This window comes from Triticum aestivum, chromosome 6A (genome assembly GCF_018294505.1).
Source record: "Triticum aestivum cultivar Chinese Spring chromosome 6A, IWGSC CS RefSeq v2.1, whole genome shotgun sequence".
In the NCBI taxonomy this organism is placed as follows: Eukaryota; Viridiplantae; Streptophyta; class Magnoliopsida; order Poales; family Poaceae; genus Triticum; species Triticum aestivum.
In genome coordinates this window covers 50,602,342-50,619,419 of record NC_057809.1, presented here as the reverse complement: position 1 = coordinate 50,619,419, position 17,078 = coordinate 50,602,342, and the positions used below count along the sequence as shown (strand labels likewise).

Below are 17,078 nucleotides of genomic sequence, written 5' to 3'. Positions count from 1 at the left end.
ACATTTCCCTGCTCTGGTTTGCTCTCGCATTTCACGAATTCCCGCCCAAGGTTGCCATTCTTGTCGGTCGTTGTGACTAGCCACTTCAGGGGTGCGATACGTGGGCATGCAGGGCACCTTGTCATGGGCACTGCGCCATAGCGCGGCCATGAGCGTTGGGAGGCTGAAGCGGAGCTCGACATTGCTAGGTCGCGGCCCGGAACGGCGTTGCTGCGCGTCGTCGCCGGAGAAGAAGAACAACAACGGTCGGGGAGGAGGGGAGGGGGGAGGATGGGCTCGGGTGCTGCACGGCTCGGGGCACGGCTCGGTGTCCTCTTGTACCAATGCTGACCTGGATAAGTTAGTGGGTCCCATGCTGTGGGTCTCGTTCACCTGACCAATGCTGAGTTGGATAAGTTAGTGGGTCCCATGCTGTGGGTCCCGCTCACCTGATTCGAGTTTTAAACATGTGTCTTTGGATTAGGCAGCAGTGTCGCATGGGAGCTATTTTTTCCAACGCAGAAGTCGCATGAGAGCTATTACAACCAACGACGTCGCATGAGAGACAATTCACACCAACGATGACGCATGGGAGCTATTTACCCCATTCGCCCATTCCCCACGCGAGATGCACAGCCGCCGCCGCGTCCACTCGCCGGCGTCCGGGCCGCTGGACGACGGCGACCTGCTCTCCGAGATCCTGCTCCGCCTCTCCCCGCAGCTCTCCTCCCTCCCGCGTGCGTCCCTCGTCTGCAAGCACTGGCGCAGCATCGTCTCTGACCCCGGCTTCTTCCGCCGCTTCCGCCTCCGCCACCGCCGCAACCCTCATCTCCTCGGTTTCTCCGACAAGTACGATGATCTGTCCTTCCTGCCAACTCTGGATGCCCCCAATTGCGTCCCTCCCGGGCGCTTCTCCTTGCCGTTCGACGACGTTGATGATTAACGCCTTTCCCTTGGGTGCCGCCATGGCCTCCTGCTCTTCTGGCCTATGAAGCATTTCCAGGTCGTGGTCTGGGACCCCGTCACCGGAGACCAGCACCGCATTGCCGTTCCCCCGGGGTTCGACGGGACACACGGGGCGGTGCTTTGCGCCACCAGAGACAAACACTTCCAGGTGGTCTTGGTGGTGAGACATTCGGATGACGAGCAACATACACGTGCGGTTGCCTGTGTTTACTCGTCAAAGACCGGCTTATGGGGAGATCGTATCTCGACACTGCTTCCATACCAACCTGATGTGAGCGGTTCTCCCAACACCATGCTTTATGAGCTTGATGCTGTGCTGGTTGGAGACTCACTTCACTGGATGCTTTCTGGGAATTTTGGTGGAATTCTCAAGTTTGATTTGGAGAAGCAGAGCCTAGCTGTGATACGAGTGCCGCTAGTGGATATGTATGGCCAGGGCAACTACTTCCAGGTTATGAGGGCCGAGGGCGGCGGGCTGGGTTTCCTCTTCATGTCAGTGTTAGACTACGCTACTCAGTTATGGAAGAGGAAGACAGATTGTGATGGTGTTGCTTCATGGGAGCTTGGAAGAACTATTCAACTGGACAAGCTACTTTCTCTGAAGTCGGAGGATAAAAACCCCATAGCCCTGTCGATACTAGGGTTTGCTGAGAAGAATAATGCCGTGTTCATTTGGACAGTTAATGGCATCTTCATGATCCACCTTGACTCATTGAATTCAAGAAGCTTGCCGAAACCACCGCAAGATGTTCTCACTATCATCCATTCGAAAGTGTCTACACTGCAGGTAATACCATGGATTACATTGTCGATACAAAAAAAACAAATTATTATTCAACAATTGGCTGATGAAATTATGCTCTCGTCATTCCGTGTTAAGCCAACAATTTGAATTACTATCATATAATTTGTTTCTTTTGTTGCTTCATGGCCTCTTCAATGTACATCGATGATGTTCTGCAGTGTCTTGTTCTGATGTGTGTGTGGTCTCTTCTATGTAATGATTATGATTGACTAACAAAAATATATTCTGGTATTTCATTTTCTTTATGTTCTGTAGCCAGGCACTAGGCTGCAATTGGTTAGCTTCTTCTAGTTATTTTTGTGGTTTAAGTCAGAACTAGAAAACTGTCATCATTGTCTTATTATATGAATATCCATACGATAAAACAATGCTTACCTGTGTATGTGTTCCAGAAATATATACAGTGATTACAAGATTGTCAAATCCCTTTATAGAATTTATTGTTTCCTGCCTGTTGAAGGATGATATAATTCTCAAATGGTAATGTTAGTGCATATCTGACGTGCCATTTTTTTCCTGAAGAGGAGATACACAACAGCTGGAAGTCGACTACATGAAAACTGGCTTAAACCCTTTGAAGATTAGGCTTAGTTATATTTATTTTGTTCTGTACCTTACCTCTGCTGATATTTCTAACAAAGTTCAAATAAAAAATAACCACTTTGTTTGAAATTATGAGTAATTATTCATTTATCATCTGTAGGATTGCTCTCCATGTGGCAAGTCTATTTGTACCAGTAAACACTAATAAGCGGAGTTCATTTTCATCTTTTCGTGCTAAAATTATTTAAATATGATTTAAATCATGATCCAACATGTTACCAAGATTTATTAGTATGAGATTTATTTTCCGATATGGCGTAGAATGAGCTTCAGGATAGCTCTAGATAACTTGTCCATTCTGACCAGTTAACAGTATGTTTATCCATGTTCTTCATTTTTACGATATTAATGAGTATACGCTGTTATGGGAATATTCAGTAAACTAGCACAATGCCCATGCATTGCTATGAAGCCACCAAAAAAGTATGAGGAATTAAGCCATTTGTTTAGGATATCGTTGAAAGACGTTGGTGTCATGTGGCTGTTGGGCCGTTCATGGTTAAAATCATAGCGAAAATACAATATTACAAAGAGAGTTTTGCATGTGGCAAGCCTTGGATAACATTAAGAAAAGTAGGTCCTTTGCTAGATTTAAAGTGATACAACATTTCGAACTGTGAAACAAAAGAGGATAGAAATTAGTAAGGAGAGTGCACGAGGTCGTGGATCCGGTAGCAAACTAGCAATAGAGGTCTATCGTCCTGTTGGAATTACAATTTACAGTTTGTTCACTCTCTCTTATGCTATGGTGAAGAACTAGAAGTATTGGTTGGGAATAGCAACTAAAACCAAGAGCACGGTTTTGAGTTGGAGTCTTATTCCAGTATTTGTTATTTGTACCTTTTACAAGTGTTGGTCTCACATGAAAGTAGTAGTGTATTTGTTTATTTGTGTTAGGTCCCACATGTGAGTAAAAGTGCATTTTTTCTTGGAAGGCCGCTTGTCCTGCATGGGGGGGGGGGGGGTAGCTAGCAGTGCATTTGTTTATTTCTGGAGTTTGCTGGTCCTGCATGTGGGTAGAAGTGCATTTGCTTATTTGTGAAGTTTGCTGGTCCTAGATGTGAACTCACTGCCAACTTCAACCTTTGTAAGTAGAAGAGATAGAGGAAGAATAAAATATTTGACATAGGTGCGTTAATGTTTATCTGTTAGAGAAAGTAGAGTATTACTGTATCAAAATTGAGTTGCTTTTCTTGAATTTACAACAATGGATTTTCTAATACCTAGTTGACACGTGCTCGTTTCTATTTATCTTTTGTTGGAATGCCGTGGCTTCGTGTGCTTAGGGTTTTGAGCCTAAACTCACGTTTCTGCTTTAGGCCCCTTCCAATGCTCCACCTTGTACAGGTGCTAAGCCTTCCACGTAGGCCAAAAAAATCTGATGTGGCATGTTATTTAAGAGGAGAGAGATGAGTGTGGTGACCCTAGGAAGAAACAATGCTAAGCGCGTGAACCTAGGCAAAACATTTAAAGGAAGGAAGCCCACCAATACATGAAGAGCTTTAGTTGCTAAATCATTAAATGAAGCAAGCTTAGCAACCATAAGCTAAGCACCTATGCATTGGGGAGTATAGTTGCTAAGCTATTTAATGTGTTTAGCACCTCATCTAAGCACCCATGCATTGGCAGCAGCCTTATTGATCGCTGATATTGGTTATAGAGTAGGGCTCCCATTAAATGTGAAAGCTTCATATGTATCATATGGATATGGTGCAGTAACAATCTTATATTCTTGATATGGAAATCAGGGGGACTTACTTGAGGATCAAGCTTTGAGCTCTTTCACCTTATCCTTGTGGCGGCGATGTTCTCTGCCCACATGACACGTTGTTTGACTTTTTATGTTTGTAGGAACACGTGTTGACGTTGGACACGGTGGGGCTGAGCTTTTGGTTGATATGTAAGATGATTGTCTGGTTGGACATGCTATTTGACCTGTTGGTTGAGCAATTAAGCTTATCTCCAACTGATGTTCTACCTCCTCTACTGGATATGCTCCTTTGATTCCCTCCCTTCCGTCCAGCTTCCTTGCTTTCAGTTTACCTACTCCTTAGTACTCCCAAGTTTATTTTGGTAACGTGGGTTCTTCTCCCTCTAGCCCCTCCGATGACTAATGGCTTAGGGCCTTCCTCTTTCTATATCGTGCTTATGTTTGTGCCTGCTTGGAAATGAGAATGTTGTCATATTAAGTAGTAGCAAATGAAGCACTAACCCTTATTGTGCTTTAGGGTTATATTTTTGTTTTTGTTTTACTTGTTGTGGCTGCCTTCTACATTTTTTTCCTGTGGTTATGGGTCTATCAAGTCCTAGTGTGATTTGCATGTTGTCCTGTCTGCACAAGTAAATAAGTGATAGTGAACAATACCCGCATATCTGGTTTCAGATTTCCTTTATTTATATGGTCGTATAGGTATGCCATTTTACATTGCTGCTTATTTTGGGTCATTATGATACCTAGTGAACTAATGATTGTTCATTGCTGGAAGGCGGTTACTGTAGGTGGTTTTGTTAAATCTTATACTGCTAATCATCGCTTTACTTCGAGTTATTGTAGTAGCATAGTTTTGGGCAATTTTCATAGTTTCAGGCGGTTTTATTAAACATTTTCTCAGCACGTCACTCATTGCCCGCTAAACTTGCATATATTTGTAATTGACCACTAGCCACTTAAATAATTTGGTCAGTCCGACATACATTGGCCGTGCTTTATCTGGAGTTAAGTTCTTCAATTTTGGCCATCATGGATGTTTAATAGCACTTCATAATCATGACTAGATTCGTCACATAAAACTGCTTCATCCCTAATAAGATCTTTTTAGTTTCACTAGCATAATCTTTGGTGTAGTGTTGAAATTATTGCTTGATGCTCTGAAGAGTACAAAGAAAATGGCAGTCATTTTGGATCTAAGGAAATTTCAGTTAATAAGACGAGACGCATGATCCCTTGCTCCGATTTGTTAGTGTCTAGCTGGGTCTTGCATTTCTAAAAAGTATGCCTTTAGCTAGAAACCTGCCCCTTCTTTTCTACTCCCTCTATAAACTAATATAAAAGCGTTTAGATCACTAAAATAGTGATCTAAACGCTCTTATATTAGTTTACGGAGGGAGTACTCCATAAGACCATGAGCCTCTCATATGCCCATTGTTCTTTTAGCTTCTACTTAGATCAAATGTAGCAAAAAACTGCTTAATTTGAGGTTGAATGTGTGATACTACGCTACAAATTACGTAGTGTTTTCTTTTTCTTATGTTGTTTCTTCCTAATAACTCTGAGATGATTTAACTTCCACAATGGTGAAGCTAATGTTTTTCATTCGAGTCATACAGAAGTCATGGAATAATTCCCAATGGATTCTCCTGAATGACTAGTAGAAAATTGTTTGGCTGATGGTATTGCTTGCTCCACAGGCCTCTTTACATTATTCTGGCGACTGAAATGCAGAAAGGGCTTGTCTGGTGTAGGACTGTAGGTATTTGCATTTTGTGTGTTCAACCAAGGAGATTGACCATCTATGTAGCATATGCGCTGATCAGCTGTGAAATGGACTTGTAAGAATTAATCTCTTAATTTGGTAACTCCTGTCTATTATCTGATTCTTGTGGACATTCGTCAACCGGCATGAATGGTGAAAGGTACATTGACTTGCTTCGGTTAATGAGTACTTGACTTGTGTTTCATTCAATTTGTTCTGCTTTATTTTTCACGCAAGCATGTTGTGGCAGGCTCCCTTGCGAATTGATCTTGCTTGCATTTTGTTAGAATAAATCCGAGGCGCTCCATCGATGTACCAAGGATCAAGCAATCACACGAGCACGACACCGAGATTTGTTAACGAGGTTCACCGATATGGCTACATCCCTGGGGCTTGACTATGGACGCTCCTCCCCATAACACCGTCACAATACCGCACACCGGCCACCCGGGCGCCGGCACACGCCGCCGGATTCCCCTTGCGTGCCTGTGCTATTATGTTGGCATAGATTACATCGTGTGTCTATCTTCCCTATATATGAGAGGCCTAGGATACAAGTGTTCTATTAGGACACAACTCTTACCCTGTCTACACACAGTCCAAATCAAGTCCAACTGTAACCTACCTTGTACAATAATATTCGACATAATTCTAACAAACTCCACCTTGACGAATATTCTCCACCACCTTGAATTCGTCCGTGCGTCGAACCTCCATGTACATTGGACTTGAGATACACCATGAGCACCGCTGCTACTCCCAGACTCCATGTGACTCCACCTGCAACTGTAGTCCCTTCTCGTCTTCATCACAGTCAACACTCGAGCAAAAATTAAGTTCCTCGTTACTCTACTTTGTGCTCCCAACTTCCGGAGTATCCGCTCAACGTCATCACACACTGATCATTAATCTGCGTGAAAATGAACAACTCACATATTGGGTGTCACATATAAGAGTTACCTGAACTCAACATCACCGCTCTTTCATGACCGTTTGTTTGAAACTTGAAGGAATTTCACCGTCGCCCTGTGTCACTTTGAGTCAAATTCACAATTGTCTCACCCTTTTCCCGGGATAGTCTCTGACATGTCCCACAGCTATAGCACTCCACCTCCTTCTGTACTTGTCACCCGCACTTTGCCATGTGCACCGAACACCACAGAATATACGGCCATGTACTCTCTCCGCTTTTGACAATTTCAGACTTTCCGTCACTTTCACAGATTCTCCATGGTCAACTCCTATCCATCTTCCGGCACCGATAGACCCAGTCACCAACTTGAATCTGGTACTCGTCAACACTGCTTCAGCACCCCTGCACAATTTGTGTGACCACATGTCTGACCACCAGTGCCTTGGCCTGTCGCTGTGTCCCGTGCTTACCGTACGCCTCGCCGCTATCATCGCGTCGAGCCTCTGCTGTCCTGGTCGAGTCTCCCGGGTAGCTAGCCCACACTGCCTCAACACCCACTACAGAGAACCACCGATCATCACCGACCGATGCCGAGTATCACATCTCCATCAGACCATTGGCCCCCAGTCCGATCCACGTGTCTCTCGCTATCCCACTGAAATTGGCTTCGATTCTCCGATATCTTACACCGTAGCCCCTCCATCAGCACAGAGTGAAGTCTTCCGTTAGACTCCAGCTCCACCTTCAACATGACTCCATGTAGCTAGCCGTGCTACCCCGCGCCCTGCCGACTTCAAGATCTCATGTGTACACTGCCTTGAATCAACCCTGCGCCTTAGTCTTGTCGAAGCCGCACAAGCCCTCAAGCCTGCACCACGTGTTTCCACGCCCCAGAAGTCGATCACTATCAGCATCACGCTCCTATGTCGTAGTCGCTGAAATCACCGTCGTCTTCTGCTTTGACCGACATCCATGTCAGTCCATCAGACTGTCCAGTCCGACCCAGCCGAAATAATCCGACTGCAACCATGCTCTACCCTGCATCGTGTCCGCCCACACTCCGTGCCTTGCTTGACGCCCTGTAGAACATGATCCTCTTTGTGCAACACATTCCAGGCTTCCAAATCATCTTTGACGAATTCCCATCCATCACACAATACTTCCATCTGAACTTGCTTAAATTCCTGCAATGACCTCAAGCATCCTTGTTGCACCAATAAATCTCGCATCCTTATCTACCATACCCTGAAGCTTTCGGTCCCGACGAACTTCTGCGCTTCAAACCTACTCCCTCTGTTCCGAATTGTATGTCGTTAAACGATTCGACGAACAAATTTTCGTAGGCTACGATTTTCCCTGAGTTTCCCATTCTACCCCTCCGACCGACACGTTCCCCTCTTTCTCGCCCGACGCCACCGACCACTCTCTCCCCACTCACCCCCGCTCTCTCTCCCTCGCGCGCGACGCCCCCGCTCGCCTCTCTCTCGCGCGCGACGCCGGCCACCAGGCGCCTCTCTCTCGCGCGCGCGATGCCGCTCTCTCCCCGTTGATGCTCCCTCTCTCTCCCTCTCGCCGGCATCTTGCTCCGCATCGCCGCTCACCGCTCCCCACCACACAAAGCTGCCATTTTTATTTGTCGGTGACGGCTGCTGGGCGAGGAGGAGCTGGATCCACATGCGCTGGTCCTCGATCTGCTTGTGGATAGGCGTGAGGAGTCGCTGAAGCGGAGCCCAAGCGGCACCGGCGCGGGCGTGAAGACGACGACGGGAGGATCTGGAGCCCGAGCGGGAGGATCTGGAGCCGCATCTCAAGTACTCCGGCGACACAACGGCGCTTGATGTGGAGCCCCACCGGCGCCGCTGCCGGTGGTGGGGCACCAGTTCTGCGCGCCCTACGTGGTGCCGTTGACGGTGACCAAGAAGGCGCTCAGCCTCTCCGACGGCGACTTCGCCATCACCGATGCCAACGGCGCCGTCGTGCTCAAGGTCAAGGGCGCCATCTTCAGCATCCGGAGCTGCCGCACCATCCACGACGGCGCTGGGATGCCCCTCCTAACCATGCAAGAAAAGGTCCCTTCTCCACTACAGCTTTGCTCCTTTGTCTGTCTGTCCATCTCCCCTGGCCTGGCGCTGCTGAAATTTCCTCGATCCATAGACATGTCTGCAAGTTCTTTGTGGAATAGGATCGTTGACCCGTAGACAAGGGTGAGCTGAGTCGTCGCAAATTGCAATAGTCTTGCATTTTTTTAGCTGGGGGAGGAATAATCTTGATTCTTCAAGTTGAGCTGGGCGAGGAATAATCTTCATGCTCACAAGTCACTGATTTGTAGTGATTTAGAGAAGTTGCAGTAAATCTGAATTACTCCAGTGTGCAGATTTGCAGTAAACTTTATTACTCCAGTGTGGATTTGCACTGATTTGGAGTAGCTTTGATGCAGTAGGCTTTTCAGTTTTTAGTAACATCTGTGTTTTAGGCCCTCTGTTACGAATTGTTGTGAGGATATGAGTATGCAGTAGTGTGCAGATTTGCACTGATGAGAAATGCAGTGACCAACACAAATTTTGGAGTAGCTTGTTTGATCTACAGTTGGGAAGGAGATTAATAGAGGTACTGTCAGTAGTTTGTGTTAATCTTGGGCTGCTGCTGTCAGTATCTTGTGTTAATTTTGGTGCAGTAGCTGCTGCTACTGCTTGTTTGATCTACAGTTGGAGTACTCCTGTAACAACTTGTTTGATCTAGGAGGAGTAGTTTTCTGACTTCTTAGAATTATCTCTCTTGCAACAACTTGTTTATCCTTTCACTCATATCCTCACAACAACGTTTTCACCTGTATATTGGGTGGTTGCAGCCATCAATGACCCTGCTAACCGAAAGAACTGCAGCAGACCCTGCTAACCGAAAGAACTGCAGCCATTAATTAAGATAATCTGAAACCTTTTCTTTTAATTAACTTAAAACTTCCAGTAAAATTAAGATAAACTAAAACCATTTCTTTCAATTAACGTAAAATTATCTGAACCATTTGTCCTCTCTTACTCTCTTCTTTTTCAGTAAAGTGTAGGAGTAAAATAAAATGAAACCTTTTCCTTTAACTAACTTAAAATCTTTTTGCATCAAGGTTGACCCCGTCTCCTCTTTGATGGAACATATTCTTCTTCTTCTTCCCTTTGAACAAGACCTTTGAACTTGATAACCGGCCGGCCGGAGTAGATTGGTTGAATTTGGGTGTGTGGTAGCTGCAGCTTGTTTTCCTCTCACCGTGGGGCTGGGTAAACTGCAGTTATTAGTTAAACTTCCCTGATTTGTTTTCTTCTCGATTTGGCCAGATGGATCAAATGTACTGAAACTTTGCTTATTCTCATGAAGCAGCTGTAGCTTCTTTTAAAAGTTGTCGTCTATAGCTTGTGTTAATTTGTCTACTGAAACTTGGGCTACTGAAGCTTGTTAACTTGCATAATATTGTGAACTTAATTGTTGCTTGCATATTAATGACAGTAAAATCATGATATGAGTAGTTTCTGTAAAATCATGACATGCCATACAAGCTACTCAAACTCAGGAGTAGTTTCAGTAAAATCTATTCTATGGACTTGCTGTTTAGTTTTATTTAAAATTAGCAGTAGGAGTAGCTCTTGGAGTAGGAGTAGGAGTAGTTCTTGGAGTATGAGTAGGAGTAGGAGTAGTTCTTGGTTAATTAAACCTTTTCATTTAATTAAAACTAAACTGAACTACTCTTCTCCTCTCCTCTCGTCTCTTTCATTTGTCTTCTCTTTCTCTTTTGCCCTCTTACAATAGTGCAACAATATGAGACCTAAATCAAATGAAACCAAATGAAACTTTCACTAATGGAGTACTCCTATTTCTCTCTTCTTTTCTCTTCTTTCTTTCTTCTTGGAGTGCTTGATTATCTTCCAGTTCTCTCTCTCTCTCTCTCTCTCTCTGTGTGTGTGTGTGTGTGTGTGTGTTGCCCTCTCTTCTTGCTTTCTCTCTCTTCCAGTGCCCTCTCCTCTTCTCTCTTAATTAAACAAAAATGATCACACAAATGATGCACTCCTCACAAAATTAAATTAAACTTTTCAAACAAAAATGATCATATATATGGAGTAAAATCCAGTCCATAGAAGCCTTTTGCAAACATATGGAGTAATTTCACAAGGGGTTTACATATACTGCACACAAACAAGGAGTTACACACATACTCCACACAAATAATCACAAGCATCTTAACAAGCAACTCCTCCAGCATCTCAACAAGCATCTCGACAAGCAACTCAACAAGCATCTCCTCAAGCATCTGAACTAGCATCTCGACAAGCAACTCCTCAAGCATCTCAACAAGCATCTCCTCAAGCATCTCAACAAGAAACTTCTCAAGCATCTCCTCAAGCATCTCGACAAGCAACTCCTCAAGCATCTAAACTAGCATCTCGACAAGCAACTCCTCAAGCATCTCAACAAGCATCTCGACAAGCAACTCCTCAAGAATCTCAACAAGCATCTCAACAAGAAACTTCTCAAGCATCTCCTCAAGCATCTCGACAAGCAACTCCTCAAGCATCTAAACTAGCATCTCGACAAGCAACTCCTCAAGCATCTCAACAAGCATCTCGACGAGCAACTCCTCAAGCATCTCGACAAGCATCTCCTCAAGCATCTCAACAAGTATCTCGACAAGCAACTCCTCAAGCATCTCCTCAAGCATCTCAACAAGCAACTCGACAAGCATCTCGACAAGCAACTCCTCAAGCATCTCAACAAGCATCTCGACGAGCATCTCAACAAGCATCTCGACAAGCAACTTAACAAGCATCTCCTCAAGCATCTGAACTAGCATCTCGACAAGCAACTCAACAAGCAACTCTCTCCATTATCCCAAGATTGTGCAGGGCATTTGCATATACCTCTTGAGGGCATGTAAGTCTTGGAGGTAGCATCCCAAAGTTCTCTAGCCTTTCCTTGTTTGCATGGGGTATTTTATACCCATTGCCCCCTGCATGGTTCAAGATTTCAATCATGCAAGCTTGTAGAGATAGGAAAACTCTGTTCAGCTTGTAAACATCATAGTTTTCAAATTCATCTAGCACACCCTTGATAAGATCCTGAAGCGTTCTAGGGCTTAAACAATCTGTTAGAGATTGCAACGAGCTGAAGAACCCAAGGTCAAGGCCATTCAGATCAGGGCTATTGGCAGGTTGTTGGATTAGTCTGATATCGAGTCCAGTTCTTTCCACGGCTGCTAAAAATTCTGGGTCATTAGGCAAGATATGAGGCTTAGCGTTGTCTTGCTGTATATAGATGGTTTGCCCAGCATCATTCTCAGGCCAAGATGCTTGTATTGCTGGCAGCAGGTTCTCTATCATGAACTCTCTCATTACTTGCCTGTTTACTTTTATTGACTTTGTCTCCAATGTTCCTCTGGGCCTGTTGTCGCTTCTCCTTTGAGCCGGAACTTCTTTCACAAACGGCCAAATTCCAAGTTGTCCAGAGAAGGTCACATTTCCTTCATTATCCCACCTCGGCCTAGCAATCGCTGTCAAGAACATAACCTTTCCAATACAACTGCCGTTTTGCAGAGTTCTTGTAGGCTCTTCCTCCCCATACAACAGATAATAGTTCCTTTTTCTCTTGGTCATATAGAACCATTTCTCATCGATATGAATAATGTTGTGCATGGTCTTGAATTTTGGCCTTTCAGTTTGTGTTGTTGTCTCATCGAGCATTGACAAGCAAAATTTCATTCTATCCTTCTTGTTCTTTTCATTTAGAGCTGGCTTCAAATAATTTGTATGCCTCTTTATCAACTTGAGCATGAACTTCCGGTGGAGTGTCGTAGGGCTGCACCCGAGTTGCCAGGCAAGTGACCTGATAGTAGACCTCCTGTTTAGTGGGATGGTAGGGATTTGCTCTAGATTGATGTCTTTCGGCTTTCTTCCACAATTTCCTTTCCTCTGACCTGAAACATCTACGTCTAGACCTTCAGCAATTTGCTCCATCGCTTTCTTCCAAATCCTTTGTATATTCCAGACACCCACTCCAAAGAAATCAGCAATATTTTTCTTGTCATCTCTCTTAAACTTTCCCCCTCTACTCATGCACAATGTATGCATTGCAACATAAGCAGCAATTTAACTTGAGTACATTTAACTTGGAGTCCTCCGGTACTCCAAGATTTGCTACTCAAACAAATTTGGAGTACTTGCACTTGCACACAACACTACTCAGCAATTTTCAATTAATTTTCTTGGATTACTCCATCTTGCTCTGTTAGGTTATCTTGTTTTTCTGTTAATTATTCGATCTTGGATACTTGGAGTACTGATGATGATTGCTGCTGTTATGTTAGGACTTGCAAGCAGTAGTTTTAGTAGTTTAGTGTAGGACTTGCAACAAGAGGAGAGCTACTGTAGTATACTCCTCTTGTGATCTCCATATTCTTGCTCTCTTCTCTCTCTTCCCTCTTCTACAGTAATATGAGCCCTACAGTAATATGACTTGTGACCTTGAATTTTTTCCATCAGATTGTTTTAAAGAAGGGCTATTGAAAAAAGATGTGTGAGGGCATCAGTCACTCTCATGCCGGCATGCCGCACTTTCAGCTAGCAGGTTGGTATCTCAACATTTCTCCATTCAAGTCATTTCCCATAGTGTTTTTTTTGAAGCACTAACTGCAAATTTGCATACTAATAATGACCGGAGTATTTTATTTACATCAAATTATGTCAAACAGTTTAGATTGTTCAGTCATACCATAGTGTTTAAAAGTTTGGACATTCTGAAGATTCAAATAAAAATAGCCATGTGCACAGTTTACTTGATCATGTCAAGTTACAGGTGAAAGAGACCCTCTTATGGGAATAATGGAGTACAGAAATGATAGTGAGTAGGAGGCCATGCTCTATGTTTTACCACTACCCTTCTTGGTATTCATGCTCCTGATATTCATACTCCTATTCCTACTCAATTTTACCTGAAATGAGAGTAGCAATTATTTTTGCCCATTAATTCATACTCCTACTGATTTGGAGTACTGATGAAACTAAGAAGTCCAAACCTGTGCTAAATTGACAGTACATGCTCATTTTTTGTATTGACAGTACAAGTCCAAACTTGTATTGACAGTACATGTTCTACTCAGTGTTCATCTTTCAGTGTTCAATATCACTGTTCAGTTTCAGTGTTAAATTTCAGTATTACTCCAAGATTGTACTACATGCAATTATTCAATTTATTTAAGACAGATGATTACATCAAGTTTATGATCATCAAATTGTTTACTCGGATGCAGAGGGAGTAATGGGCGAGGAGATGAACCTAGGAGAGCAAAATTGAGAACTCCAGCTAAAGCAGCTCCTGCCCAGCGGCGAGGACTTCAGCGGCAGCAGCACCTGTGCATGGGGAGGAACAGCCCCTGGGCGCACGTAGGCAGCAGCTCGCCTCCACTAGCGGGCGGCAGCAGAGCACCAGCTCGCCTCCACCAGCGGCCGGCAGTAGATCAGCACCTCGTCTCCACCAGCGGCCGGCAGCAGAGCACCACCTGGGCGCGCGGGGGCCGGGAGGAGCCCCTGGCGTGGGAGAGGAGCGCGGGGGTGGAGGGCAGGTGGCGGAGCCGCGGAGGCGGAGGTGGAGTGCCGGGGCGGAGGTGGAGGGCGGGTGGCAGAGCCGCGGAGGCGGAGGTGGAGTGCCGGGGCGGAGGCGGAGGTGGAAGACGCTGAGGAAGATGATGGACAGATTCAAAGTTTGAACTGGGGGCATAAAGGTCCATTTGCCCATTTTCACCTGGTCGGAACATATTCCCCAGCGACATACATTTTGGAACAGAGGGAGTAGTACCCTATTGGTTCTACGGTCATTGTATGCCCGACCCATGAAAGATAACCAAGTTGCAGTAACTCCCGTGATGCCTTTGATCAACAATGCTCCATGTACTGCTCCACTTCAAGCACAACTCCCGATGCTTTTTTTTATATTGCTACCATAGCCTATGCTACTTCCGATGGGTTCTCCCTTTGATGAATTTTTGTTTCGCTGACTGATTTGCCTCTTGCCTGAACGCACCACACCACGACAGGTCTGCACCTGACGTTTCTTTTTTCTTCAAAAGCAAATCTCCAAGAGTCACGTAATCACGATCCCTTCTGGCCTCTGCCCGCGACGCACTGGGTCAGGCCTAGATATCTGTAGACTGCAGCCGGCCGTTGGGCCACACGGGCCTCCGCCTGAGCGCCTTGCACTTGCGCCTCTGTCGTGAGCCGCCCCGCTCGCTCAGCGGTCGCACGCGCCTAGACGCGTAGCACCCTGCCGTGTAGCGCCTTCCTGCCGAACTCCGCACCGTCGCCGCCGCCAGATCCGATCTCGTCGAGACACTTCGCTCCTGCCGCTGCCTGCTGATCCGATTGCTTCCATGAACTCGTGGACTTATCTCGATGGCTCGATCTTCAGTGTTGACCAGCCGATCCATGTCGAACTTTTCTCCTCTAAATCAACAACCGCAACCTTAAATTGAACCTTGCTCATGGTACCACTTGTTAGAATAAATCCGAGGCGCTCCGTCGATGTACCGAGGACCAAGCAATCAAACGAGCACGACATCGAGATTTGTTAACGAGGTTCACCGATATGGTTACATCCCCGGGGCTTTACTACGGGCGCTCCTCCCCGTGACACCGTCACAATACCGCACACCGGCCACCCGGGCGCCGGCACACGCCGCCGGCTTCTCCTTGCGTGCCTGTGCTATTATGTTGGCATAGATTACATCGTGTGTCTACCTCCACTATATATGAGGGGCCTAGGATACAAGTGTCCTATTAGGACACAACTCCTACCCTGTCTACACACAGTCCAAATCAAGTCCAACTGTAACCCACCTTATACAATAATATTCGACATAATTCTAACAAATTTCAGTGTGTACGCATGCGTGCAAGCGTTTGGTTATCTTACATACTCCCTCCGTTTCAAAATAGATGACCCAACTTTATACTTAGTACAAAGTTGAGTTATCTATTTTGGAACGGAAGGAGTATATAGTATCAGGCAGGTGGATGTTCTACCTCCGATATCTGCTCATGTTCCATGATGTCCCATTCTGTGTGTGTTTTTGTTTAATTTCTACTCCCTCGTTTCTAAATATTTGTCTTTTTAGAGACTTTAAATGGACTATTACATACGGATGTATATAGACATATTTTAGAGTGTAGATTCACTCATTTTGCTTCGTATGTAGTTACTTGTTGAAATCTCTAGAAAGACAAATATTTAGGAACGGAGGGAGTATCTAGTTTGAAGTTGAGCATTTATAATCTTAGGTCTGGCTAATGAATGTTTGGAGAAGCTCATGTTCGTTGAATTCCACCTGCTTATCTGGCACCACTAGTATTTGCTAACGCATAAAGAGGTCAATCGGTGCTACTTGGCTCTCGTTGAGATGCTGTGGAGGCTAGGATGAATTTTTAAATTTTGGGTTTTTATGAGTTTAGTCATAAAATGTCTGTTTGCTGTGATCAGGACAGGGATAGGTAAATCAAAGCCAGAGCAATATTTGCATTTACGTCCTTAGAGATTCCATTGTACCATTGTAGTACCATTGTAGTAATATATACTTCCTCGGTTCCCTAATATAAGTCCTTAGAGATTCCACTATAGAGACTATATTCGGATGTATATAGACGCCTTTTATAGTATAGATTCACTCATTTTGCTCCATATGTAGTCTAATAAAATTTCTAAAATGACTTATATTTAGGAATGAAGGGAGTATGTTTTTACTGCATATCAGAAAGCCTATTATGTGATAAGCCTTTGTTACTTCATTACCATCAAGTAACAGTTATGTCTGGTTTTACCGAACACCAAAGCTAGGTGGTTCATCACTAGTAGAAAACAGGGCTTTGGTCCAAGCCGGGTCAGCCCATTAGTCCCGGTTCAGTCCAGAACCGGGACCAATGTGGGCATAGGTCCCGGTTCATGAGCCCAGGGGACGGTCGGGCCACGTGGGCTATTGGTCCCGGTTCATCTGGACCTTTTGGTCCCGATTGGTGGGATGAACCGGGACCAATAGGCCTCGCTCCTGGCCCACCACCATTGGTCCCGGTTGGTGGCTTGAACCGGGACCAAAGGCTCCCCTTTAGTCCCGGCTCATGTCACCAATCGGGACCAATGAGGTGCCTATATATACCCCTCGCTCGCGAGTAGAGCACCCCAGTGCTCTGTTTTTCTCTAGCCGAGGGGGAGAGGGCTTTGTGGTGCTCTAGTTCACCTCCTATGCACATGTGTTCGATGAAATGCCCGAGCCACACTACTTAAGCTTTCTCCTCTCGAAGCTCGACCTCCAAGCTCC

General features: G+C 45.1%; 1 pseudogene; it reads left to right on the top strand.

Annotated features, from left to right (window-relative positions):
- The first annotated feature begins 607 nt into the window (after positions 1-607).
- Positions 608-8,937, top strand: LOC123129419 (uncharacterized; annotated as a pseudogene).
- Positions 8,938-17,078: the final 8,141 nt, after the last annotated feature.